We start from the raw sequence: 12,226 nt of genomic DNA, 5'->3' as shown, positions 1-12,226 counted from the left end.
TAGTAGAAGTCATATTCATATTGACTGGATGGATTCAGCTTTGAACGCTAGCAATCTCTTTGTCTCCCCCTGCTGTCAGGTTTTAGCCATCAAACACATCTCATTGTACCAAGACTTGAGTAGATGAAGAACATGACGTTACCATGTTAATCTCGTCATCATTGTAGTATTACCGCAATTTCCACTACATACATTGCATATGAATTCAGATTTTTCTGTACAAAAGTACAAAACCAACACAAACACATCATATGGAATGCTCTTTATTGGTAAGACTGAAACAAAACATGAAAAAATGAGTCTTAAACTGCACAAACATGTAGCCTACTAGAAGCAGTATAGTTTCCCCTCTACAAACAGTGTAGAGTAGACTGTTTTCTGTTAGCAGTAGCATTCATAATTTTCCTTCTTGTGTCAATATTTGGTCCATGTGAGAATAACAGAGAAACTGACCCTGGAAATATGCATATCCAAAACGTAAATTATTCAATTGCAAAATGTAAGTTAGAAAATAACATCTCCTATACACTGGTCATTCTGATTAAATTCAATATAACTACATTAAAACCTGTAAAAAAATAATGTGGGTTTAAAGGCCGTAATATCTACAAAGTGACATGTCCATACTGTATATGGCATTATGGCTTTCAGACACCAAGGCGATGAGATAACCTGAAACAGTGAATTGTATAGATGTGTGAAAAGAAGACGATTAACGATCTTAAGAAAGAGCTAAAGTGAAATGATAGAACAAGGTGGATAATCTGGGAGTGAGAAAGCAGTGTTCAAAATGTGCTCAGTGATGATGACATGGGACCCCAGAAAAAAACTCTCCTCGGGGACCACCAGCCGTTCCACATATTTGATCTGTTCCACCACCAGCACACCTGATTCAACTAATCAAGTGCAAAGCAATTGTGGTTTGTTGTGTCTGTTGTGCTGTTTGAGAAAAGAAAGCAACAGTGGGCTGACATTTACAGCGCTTGCAAGGAACACGTGAAGACCCAGACGCCAGGCTAACCTGGGTGGAGACAGGTGACAGTTTGTGCTTGTTGTTGTTGTTGTTGTTGTTGACATCCTCCCTCCTGAGGACAACTCGCCCCCCCTCCAGCATCTTTTCCTTCGCCACCACCTCCCTTTCTGCCTCCTTTCCCTTCCCCTCCTCTGATTGCGAACTTGCTGCGCGCTTCGCGTATCTCCTTGCAGTCCCAGCTGATGCCGAAGCGGAGCCTCCGGACCATGAACCACACTCGGACCTGGTCGGGGTGCAGGGAGCATTTATGGGCGAGCATGACAGTCTCTGTCAGGGTCGGGTAGGGGAACACGTTGAAGGCCTCCACCAGCTTCTCTGTGCCCTCCAACTCCTGGGTCTGCTCTGAGCGCGCCCACAACAGCTTCAGACCGTTCGAGACGAGAGGCAGACACACCACGTGGTTTTGGTTGAGAATGAATGCGGTGGCGGTGGGGGCGGAACTACACCCGGATACTTCAGGGGTCACACCCCCCTTGTGACCCTCAGCAGGCTCTGGAGGAGAGGAGAGAGTTTTATCAGGGGTGGAGGCCAGGCGTGGTCTTTGAGCAGCGGGAGATCTGGGTGTAAAGACTAGGCCTGCTGTCTCAGTCTTGTCCGAGGGATGGACAACCCCTGGTGGATGGTAGTCCATCTTCCTGTGCTGTGTCCTGGTCATTACACAACTCCTATGAGGGTGTAAAAGAGAACAAATTAATTATCTCTTATCAGTGTTTGGTAGAAAGCTGGCGTGTCTCCACTCCACTCTATCCCACCTGGAGAGGGGGAACAGCTACGCGAGACTGCTCTTTGTGGACTTCAGCTCTGCCTTCAACACTATCCTTCCAGACAGGCTAGTGACCAAACTACTAGACCTGGGACTATCACACTCTATCTGTGCATGGATCAAGGACTTCCTGTACCGCCCCCAGAGGGTGCGGGTGGGCTCCCACACCTCCACAGCCCTCAGACTCAGCACTGGGTCCCCCCAGGGCTACGTGCTAAGCCCCATCCTCTACAACCTCTACACCTACGACTTCACCCCCGTCCACCCCAGCAACTCCATCATAAAGTTTGCAGACAACACCACCGTGGTGGGCTGCATCTCGGGGGGGGACGAGGCGGCGTACAGGGATGAGGTGGAGCAGCTGGGCAAGCTGTGCAAGGTTAACAACCTGCTGCTGAACCAGTCAAAGACCCAGGAAATCATCGTGGACTTCAGGAGGAAAAAATCTGAGGTCCAGCCCCTGCTCGTCGATGGAGGGAGCGTGGAGAGAGTCTCAACTCTCAAAGACCTAGGTTCTAGGCCCTGGACAATCTAGACAATTTGATGGCAGCTACTAGATTGTAATCATAAGTGCAATACTGAAATACAACTGTGAACATTTCAAACCTGCAAACTGCGACACTTTAAATGAATGTGCAATAATACTATGTGCAATATGACAACCCTCGTGTACATAAGGTTCAGAGATAGGAAATGTTAGGATATTTATAGCATAGAGTACAGCACAGTGTTTTATTTGTATAGTACAGTAGTATAGTATAGTGGATAGTGTATATAGCCTTTATTTATGTAAACCAGCTCTTTTCCCTTCTTGTTTTTAGTATTTTTTTCCTAGCACCAGGGGAGCCCCCCCCTCCTAAATGTCGTTGTATGGTACCTGTACTGCAGGGTTCGAGTTATAAGCTGAACTCTGTGGGGGTCTCCAAAATAACAGTGCGAAATGTTCTCATGCACGCGCGAATCATGCCCACACAGCGATGGGACTTACAAGTTTTAATTAGCTATAGGCAGTAGCGGATTAAGGTGGTCAGTGGCCCTAGGCTACTCCTTTGTGTGAGGACCCCCCGCCCCCATACACAAGCCTCCCCCCTCCCCAAAATATACAACTCACGAGCACCCTGCACACACACACCACTCATAATGCTTTACCATAAAACACTTAAACACTTTAATAACACAATAACACAACAGTGTTAATAATGCAAAGAATAAAAAAAAGTTCAGTGCATCCTCATCCTCAAATCCCAACATATCCTGACGCTACAGCTGCAGGCTACTCATTTCACCACATCAACAGCCCCACATGAAACAACAGCTATAAAAGCGATAGTCACACATGTATCTCGGCCAATAATTTTGTTATTTTTGCTATACAGAAGGAGCGAAAAATACATTCGGTTAGTACACTAGGTGAGTAAAAAGTAAAAGCCACCTTACCTTTACGGAGACAAGATAGACCAAAGTGGTCTGTTTTCAGTAGGCTGAGTGGTCTGTTTTCAGTAGGCTGAGTGGTCTGTTTTCAGTAGGCTGAGTGGTCTGTTTTCAGTAGGCTGAGTGGTCTGTTTTCAGTAGGCTGAGGGGTCTGTTTTCAGTAGGCTGAGTGGTCTGTTTTCAGTAGGCTGAGTGGTCTGTTTTCAGTAGTAGCAGCAGTAGTAGTAACAGTAGTAGCAGCAGGGCTAACGTTAGGTGTCATAGCAGGTTTCTTTGATAAAAACCCGACATTTTCTAGGCTTGATGACCCGGTCGGCAGCAGTGGCCTTTTTTTGGGCGGCATGGTAGCTACTGTATACTCCTGTATAGCTAATGAATGAATGTTTGCTTCTCAATAATAGGCTAGGTGCACGATCTCACTACTTCCTGAAAGGCAACTGGTGTCTCACTCTATTGGTTTAACACTAGAACAGCCGTGAGGTGTTAAACAGCACCAGTGAGTACAAAAAAAATTCTAGCTTTGCACTCGATCACATTTCAGGACCCTCCTTTCATGACTTTTCCTAGATATGTGCGTTCTACCACCCAGCATTTTTACATTTTCAAAATCGAGTTAGTATAAAGCGTTTTAGCAGTATTTCTGTGTGTGTCTGTGTATTTGTGGCTGCCATCTTTTTCTCCAAGCCTGCAATTCTCTTTTATATCAGCAGAGGTAGCAAGGGGGCACACACTGTGCTCAAATTCAGGCTTCAGTGCTGAATGAGACACAGTGCATAAGACTGATATTTGTGTTTATATATAGGCTACAATAACAATCAAAATAAGATATGTATATGTGCAGACAGTTATGAAAATGATAAACTGTACAGTATGTCTCCCAATCAATGTTCGTTCAGACAATACAACCAAAGGCGTAAAAATACTGATGTTCTCATAATGTAATTATATATATAGCTAAATTAGACTGTAGACTGCTATGGAGGTATATTGAAACCAATATATAGATTATATATATAGATTATATACAACCTGATTGGATTAAATAAGATTCTGTTGTGATTGTGTTGACATTGTTGTGATTGCAAAATAAATCTTGGTTATGTAATGTGTAAAGAACATGATGACACGAATGCCTATTATGATGATATGCAAAAGGGACAATCTGTCTATGAATCTTGGTTCAATCAAGGTTGTACATAGATATACGCAGATTCATATTTGGATAGTTGATTTTGGCACCATTGTATAGTAGCCAATTGCAGAGAGTATACATTATTTTGTTTGTTTACTGCACATTATAAATGAAATGATGTGTATTAATTATTTTTGTTGGTTTGAATCCTCACTGTGTTCATGTCTGCTGATGTTAGGGCCGGCGTGAAGTTCACGACAAATAAACAGACTGTGTGAAGCTCATAACTATGATAACACAATATTGCAATATTTATTACTATTCTTTTTTAATAATGATAATCAACTTTCATTCATTAGTAAAGCTCCCGCAGTCTCAATCAATCTCCTCTCCATATATAGCATTTAATCTGTTCCATAGTTCGTTCTCAGCTGACTCAAGCTTCATCAGATTGCTCTAATAATTTCCCCACTTCTCTGCTTATAGGAACTTTATGCATTTTAGAGAAACATGCAGAGCATGTATTTGACAAAGAAACGTGTAGGCTAAGAACTAGTTTCTAAAGTGAGTTACAATCACTTGATGGTTGATACACGGGGGAGGGTAATCTTATTGATCGTTTTCCATTAGCAAACAATAGCTGCCAATTCATGAGCGAGCCAAGCGGGTTTCAAAGCTGCCAAGCGGGTTTTCAAAGCTGCCAAGCAGCTTTTGACATCACAACAATGTCAACACAATCACAACAGAATCTTATTTTATCCAACCAGGTTTTATATTTTGATTATGACATCATGTCTTTCAACATTGTCACACTTTTCATTACACACATTAGCGGATTTATCATTCTGTACTCTTTCTCTCCTTTCTTTCATGTATTTTCTTTTCTTTTTCTCAATTAGTAGTCTCCTAATCTCGCTACAGTTTGAGCGAGACTGTAACTGTCATTGTTTGAATGAATGAATGAATGAATGGTCTTTATTTGTCATTGATATAGTACAGGTACCAAACAACGAAATTTGGGAGGGGGGGCTCCCCTGGTGCTAGGAAACTAGGTGCTAGGAACTGGTGCTATAACTGTGTTCATGTTATAATGTTTAGTGAACGAACAATTGTTGGGTGTTTGCCACAAATCGGAATTATCTTGCCGTGAAATGTACATCAAATAACATGATGTCGGCGATCTACTAGAACTGCGGGACGACTGCAATGTAGGCTACCATATATATCTGCCATATCATACCGTTTTATATTGAAAAATATGATGGTAAATAAATACATGTGGGACCGATGTATGATATGGCAGAGGTGTGGTGTGATTGTGTTGACATTGTTGTGATTGCAAAATAAATCTTGGTTATGTAATGTGTAAAGAACATGATGACACGAATGCCTATTATGATGATATGCAAAAGGGACAATCTGTCTATGAATCTTGGTTCAATCAAGGTTGTACATAGATATACGCAGATTCATATTTGGATAGTTGATTTTGGCACCATTGTATAGTAGCCAATTGCAGAGAGTATACATTATTTTGTTTGTTTACTGCACATTATAAATGAAATGATGTGTATTAATTATTTTTGTTGGTTTGAATCCTCACTGTGTTCATGTGTCTGCTGATGTTAGGGCCGGCGTGAAGTTCACGACAAATAAACAGACTGTGTGAAGCTCATAACTATGATAACACAATATTGCAATATTTATTACTATTCTTTTTTAATAATGATAATCAACTTTCATTCATTAGTAAAGCTCCCGCAGTCTCAATCAATCTCCTCTCCATATATAGCATTTAATCTGTTCCATAGTTCGTTCTCAGCTGACTCAAGCTTCATCAGATTGCTCTAATAATTTCCTCACTTCTCTGCTTATAGGAACTTTATGCATTTTAGAGAAACATGCAGAGCATGTATTTGACAAAGAAACGTGTAGGCTAAGAACTAGTTTCTAAAGTGAGTTACAATCACTTGATGGTTGATACACGGGGGAGGGTAATCTTATTGATCGTTTCCCATTAGCAAACAATAGCTGCCAATTCATGAGCGAGCCAAGCGGGTTTCAAAGCTGCCAAGCGGGTTTTCAAAGCTGCCAAGCAGCTTTTGACATCACAACAATGTCAACACAATCACAACAGAATCTTATTTTATCCAACCAGGTTTTATATTTTGATTATGACATCATGTCTTTCAACATTGTCACACTTTTCATTACACACATTAGCGGATTTATCATTCTGTACTCTTTCTCTCCTTTCTTTCATGTATTTTCTTTTCTTTTTCTCAATTAGTAGTCTCCTAATCTCGCTACAGTTTGAGCGAGACTGTAACTGTCATTGTTTGAATGAATGAATGAATGAATGGTCTTTATTTGTCATTGATATAGTACAGGTACCATAACCAGATTAGATAGAAGATGTTCTACAGAGGGTGATGTAACCCCTCCCTCCCCTCCCTTCCCCCACCCCTCCCCTGCTGTTGTGTCTCGATACCTGGTCAACACAGCTTGGGATTCCAAGGAAATTACTTGGAACTATGTGTGAAAGGGACAACATTGCAATATATATTACAGTTATTTTTTAATAATGATAATCAACTTTCATTCGTTAGTAATGAAAACTCCCGCAGTCTCGTTACATACATGCATACGTTATTATATATATAAATAAAGCCTTGAACTGGCCAAGCATAAAGGCTGAAGATGGAAAGTCACTACAGGCCTATGCACTGTATTTGAGAGGATGCAACAATGCCATGCAAGACTTGCACTATCTGGAAGAGCTTGATAGCCCATCAAACCTCAGGCTTATTGTTTCTAAGTTGCCCTACAAGTATAGGGATAAATGGAGGTCTATTGCCTGCAATATACTTGAGATTAGTCATGGCAGGGCTAAATTCAAAGACCTTGTTGGCTTCATTGGAAAAACAAGCCACAATTGTTTTAGATCCTTTGAATTTAGATTACCATCCCCCATGCTTCAACCATTATATCAAGTGAATGGAACTGACTTTAGAAACGAGTTATTCTGGTTTATTTGCGAGGACCACAGGAAAGGCCAAGGATTTCCACTTACACATGTGTGAGGAAAAGTAACAGCGTTTTGTTACAGAACTGTTCGCAAATGTTCCATTTGTTCATTTGCTTTATTGAGGTGACTCTGCGAAATGACAATAACTAAACAAGTCCTGACAACAAAAATATATGTATAATATTGTATATAATGTTTTTTCTGTATATCACTGTAGACCACAGTCCAGGGACGCGGGAAGGGGGGTGCTGAGGGTGCTGCAGCACCCCCTAGCGGCAGGCAGAAGGAGCTCCTCCTGCCTGAATTTAAAAAATAAAAATATTATTCAAACAATAATTTAAAACAATATAATAACTATTGTTGCTTTTGGGAATAAAAATAAATGTGTTTTTTGTAATACATGTAAAAATGTGTTTGTTAGTTTTAATGTTAGTGATCACATGGTCATATCTTGCTAGGGACTTGACATCCGAGTTAGCTAACTATCAGGTGCAGGTGCAACTTGGCGCAAAAACGAATCTCTCAGTTCTTTAGCAAAAATGCTAAATCAGCCAGAACAATTGAAGTGGAGTTGGAAGAAGATGCTGATGCAGGGGCAGGGCAGGGCCTTCTTCCACTTTGCCCACAGACCACCACCAGGCTGTTACCCCATCCAGTGTAGCAGCAGGACCTAGCAGGTCTGAGGCTTACGTTAGCCCTAGCCAACACAGACCAGGGGTCCCTTACGTCTGACATACATTCAGAATCGGTGAGATTGCTTGCTTCGCTTAACAACACTCCCATTAATGCTCTACTGTCGGACGTTGTTGAGAAAGAGCAACAGACGGCCAGAAACGTATTAGAACTGATATTCAGATCCATCCGATTCTTCGGCAGCGAAGGGCTTCCGTTAAGAGGCAATAACAATCGACATGGAGTGCTGTCTGTAATAATGGTCAACATCATGTTTGTGGACATTGTGGGACACTGTGAGCTGAGTGGAAATTACTGTAAATTCCAACACATTGTTGGTAAAATATTTAACGTTACGTCTTTGTAGTGTGTGGGTGCGTGCGTGCTTAACTAGTATTGCCCGTGCATTGGGGCCCGTCGTTATGCCACTGTGTGCGTGTGAGCGAACGAGCAATCAGCGAGAGGGAGGGAGGGAGGGAGAGAAATCGTTATAATTTTTTCCCTGGCAATTTTTTTCCCTGTAGCGTATATAGACAGCACCTCAGCACCCCCAGTCAAAATACCTTCCCGCGTGCCTGCCACAGTCTCACTCACATATACACAACACAACACTGTTGTGTATAATACAGTTTTCTCAGTCGCTTTGGTGCATTTCTCACATCACTATTAACATTTGCACAACAGTTGTCAGTGTCATCAAAATGAAAAGTCCTGACACCATTGTTTATGAACAAGATAGTCAAATGGCTTTGTCATGTTTTCATTATGACAGTTCACTCTGTAAGTGTTTTCCAATGCAAAAAAATTAGATCTTGAAAGTGAAACCGCAGGGTGCGTTCGTAAATTCGCTATGAGAGCGCCGGAGCGCACACCGGGTTCAACGTCATAAAGGGACCAGGTAATTTGATTGGACAAGAGGCATTCCATGGGTGCTAACCAGATTTCCAGGGCGAATTTACGAACGCATGCTAGCGAATTCGAAGACGAAAATCGTCAGAGGAGATATACGGGTTATTTTGATAAACTGGACACATTTTGGGAATATATATTGGTACTTTCTCACCTGAAAACATATTAAAACTTCATAAAATGACATGGTAACACTTGTAAAGGCAAAATCACAGCATTTTGTTTTGAAAAAAAATGGAGGATTCAAATCGTTTTCTGCTTGCCGGTGCGAAATGCATTCTGGGAAAAGGAGTGGGAGCCTGGCAGACGGCCTTGTGTGACATCGCCCTCCAGCGATCTTTGTGCGTCAGTACACTCTTCTCTATGTTAAACTATCATAGTGCTGAATCACACCTCATCGCGATTGAATAAGGTCGCGATCCGCGGCTCTCCTAGTGTTAATTGATTAATCAGCTGTGCACTGTGTGTTCCAACGGTTTACCGCACAGCTGATTAATCAACCTTTTGCTGTTGCACAATATTCTACTGCGCCCCATGGTGTCTTGGTGGTGAAGTGCAGGCAGTCAAAGGCATACTGTCATTCACAGGAGATTAATGGTGCGCGTAGTTCTTTTGAAAAACGTGTTTATTTTACAATATTTATAATATAAATTAAATAATATTCATTACATTGACATTTTGATCAAATAATAGTTGTGGTAATGTATTATTAGCGACCCCCACAGATTTTTGATTTTACTGCCTTCATGGGAGCTCAGAGAGCCTCAGACCATCTCTATGGGAGCTCAGCTCCCATTGGCTCCCACATAACTCAAACCCTGCTGTACTGTATTAATGACAATAAAGACCATTCATTCATTCATGATCCCCCACCATCCCGAACCATCTCATAGTCATGATCCTGATAAAGTTAGTCATAATTTGACATGCTGATAAATTAATTGACTAGCTGTGTTAATCTGTTCCTGCAATGGTTTGCGATAGCAATCAGGTTCCACAGCTGAGCTTGCTAAAAAAAATAATAATAATAATAATATGCCAAATAGAATTAGACTATCTAGCCACTGTAGCTACCTAGCTAGTTATCAGAGATGACTATCTGATATTACTTACCCGTGAACGGCGAAAATGTAGTGGTTTACCAAGGGCCAGCTGACATAAATTGATTCCATCAATCAATTCACGCGTGTTCCAATTCATAGTTTGCACGTGTCGTCACGGCATAATGGGAACGCCCACCTGGTAGGCAAAACAAAACTTTCTTCCGCTGCCTGCCAGCTATTTGATCAGGTTTTTAATTAGTTGTTTGACAAAATGCTGGATAGTTGCTGTGCAATCGGGTGCACTAACCGACGAGGAGACGACCCTGGGTTGGGCTTCTACAGAATTCCGTCAGAAAAAGAAAACCCAGAGAGGAGAAGATTGTGGATTTGTGCTATGAGACGTGCCTCAGTCCCTGTGGAGGGCAAACCATCAAAGTACACACGTCTCTGCAGCGAACATTTCAAAGATAAGCTTCCATCTGCAGATATTGGGATGCATTATCTAGTTACACAATCTTCAGCATAACAAGTTGATAAGATATGAAAAATGCACAAGCAAAAGGAATGGAGGCTGGAGGAGGCTGGACACCATCCGGGTTGCTCTTCTTGCACTACATTAGTTGTTATAGAAGAAGAATCAATGACGGAACACATCTCTTAAAACTCCATTATTCTTACAACAATGCATAGCCTGTCTGCTGTTTTATGATAAACTGGTCATAGACTTAACATTACCTTTACATTACATTTCCGTAAACAACTTTGAAAGGAATCCAAATAATGTCCCTTTCTTCTTCTTCTTCCCACTAGCATCACTCTGAGCCTGTGGAGCCTGGTCTGGTGATGGGACGCCTGCACCCCTCAGTACCCCACTGACCTCCTCCCCCAGCATACCCCTTCCTGCGGTCCGCAGACATGGGCCTGCTATCCACCAACCTACGGACCTTTGGGGACAGAGCCTTCAGCGTGGCCGCACCTACTCTCTGGATCTCCCTCCCCACAGTGATCCGCAACGCCCCCACCCTGGACTCCTTCAAACTGGCCCTCAAAACTCATCTGTTCTCCAAGGCATTTGGCCCCTAGTCATTGTTTTAGTTTTTGCTTTGTTTGTTTTCTGTTTTGTCTGCACTTTTCATCCCCTTGTACAGCGTCCTTGGGGTTTTGAAAGGCGCTATATAAATTAAATCGACTTAAATCGACGGAATCGAACCAGGGACCCTGCGGTTACATGGTCAACGCTTAACCCGCTACGCCACCTAAGCGCCCTATTTTGGTGACTTTTACCAACTCAGCAATTGTATAAGCAGATGTATAACGAACCAAACTTTATTAAGCACTTTATTATGCTGTTTTATTTTATTTTATTACTTACTGCGCGCTGGGGGGCGCTTTTCAGAAACACCATAATATATACCCCATAAAATATATTCCTTTATTTGAAATCAGCATTTATACATTAGTCTATACTCCAAAATAACCCATCAAGTTGAGTTTATATAAATAATCAACCATAAAACCAAGAGATGACGGGTTGTTGCTGGGGTTTCACATTTGGGTATTTTCTCCCGACAAATATGCTTATTTAAATATTTAGGGTTATGGTTATTTTTATTTTATTGTTTTATTTAAATTCTTCGTGAATTACTGATATTTTGGGGAAAACAATCTCTCTCTTTCACGGCTGGCTGGCTGACTGGCTCTCTCTTTCCCACAGGACTGAGCGCCATCTGATGGTGACATTTGGCATGACATAAAATATATTCCTTTATTTGAAATCAATTTATACATTACTCTATACTCCAAAATAACCCATCAAGTTATATAAATAATCAACCATAGAAACCAAGAGCTATATCTGTAATCTGTGTATTATCTCTTGATTTGATGGTTGATTATTTATATAAACTCAACTTGATGGGTTATTTTGGAGTATAGAGTAATGTATAAATGATTTCAAATAAAGGAATATATGATTTCAAATAAAGGAATATATTTTATGGGGTATACATCTAAATAAACAAACATTTATGCAAATGAATGTGCTGTGTATTCAACAGACTGCAGATTAGTAAACACTTTATTGGTACTAACATGTGAATCTCCATATCAAAAAATAAATCAAGTATTTGTGAAGACATTTCAATTCAGAATAACCAAATTCACTCATATTTGGCATAAATATTAATCTTTTTTATATATTTTTTCCCATAGTCTG

Source organism: Nansenia antarctica, assembly GCF_963989245.1.
Source record: "Nansenia antarctica genome assembly, chromosome: 8".
Taxonomy (NCBI): domain Eukaryota; kingdom Metazoa; phylum Chordata; class Actinopteri; order Argentiniformes; family Microstomatidae; genus Nansenia; species Nansenia antarctica.
This window is presented reverse-complemented; position numbering follows the sequence as displayed.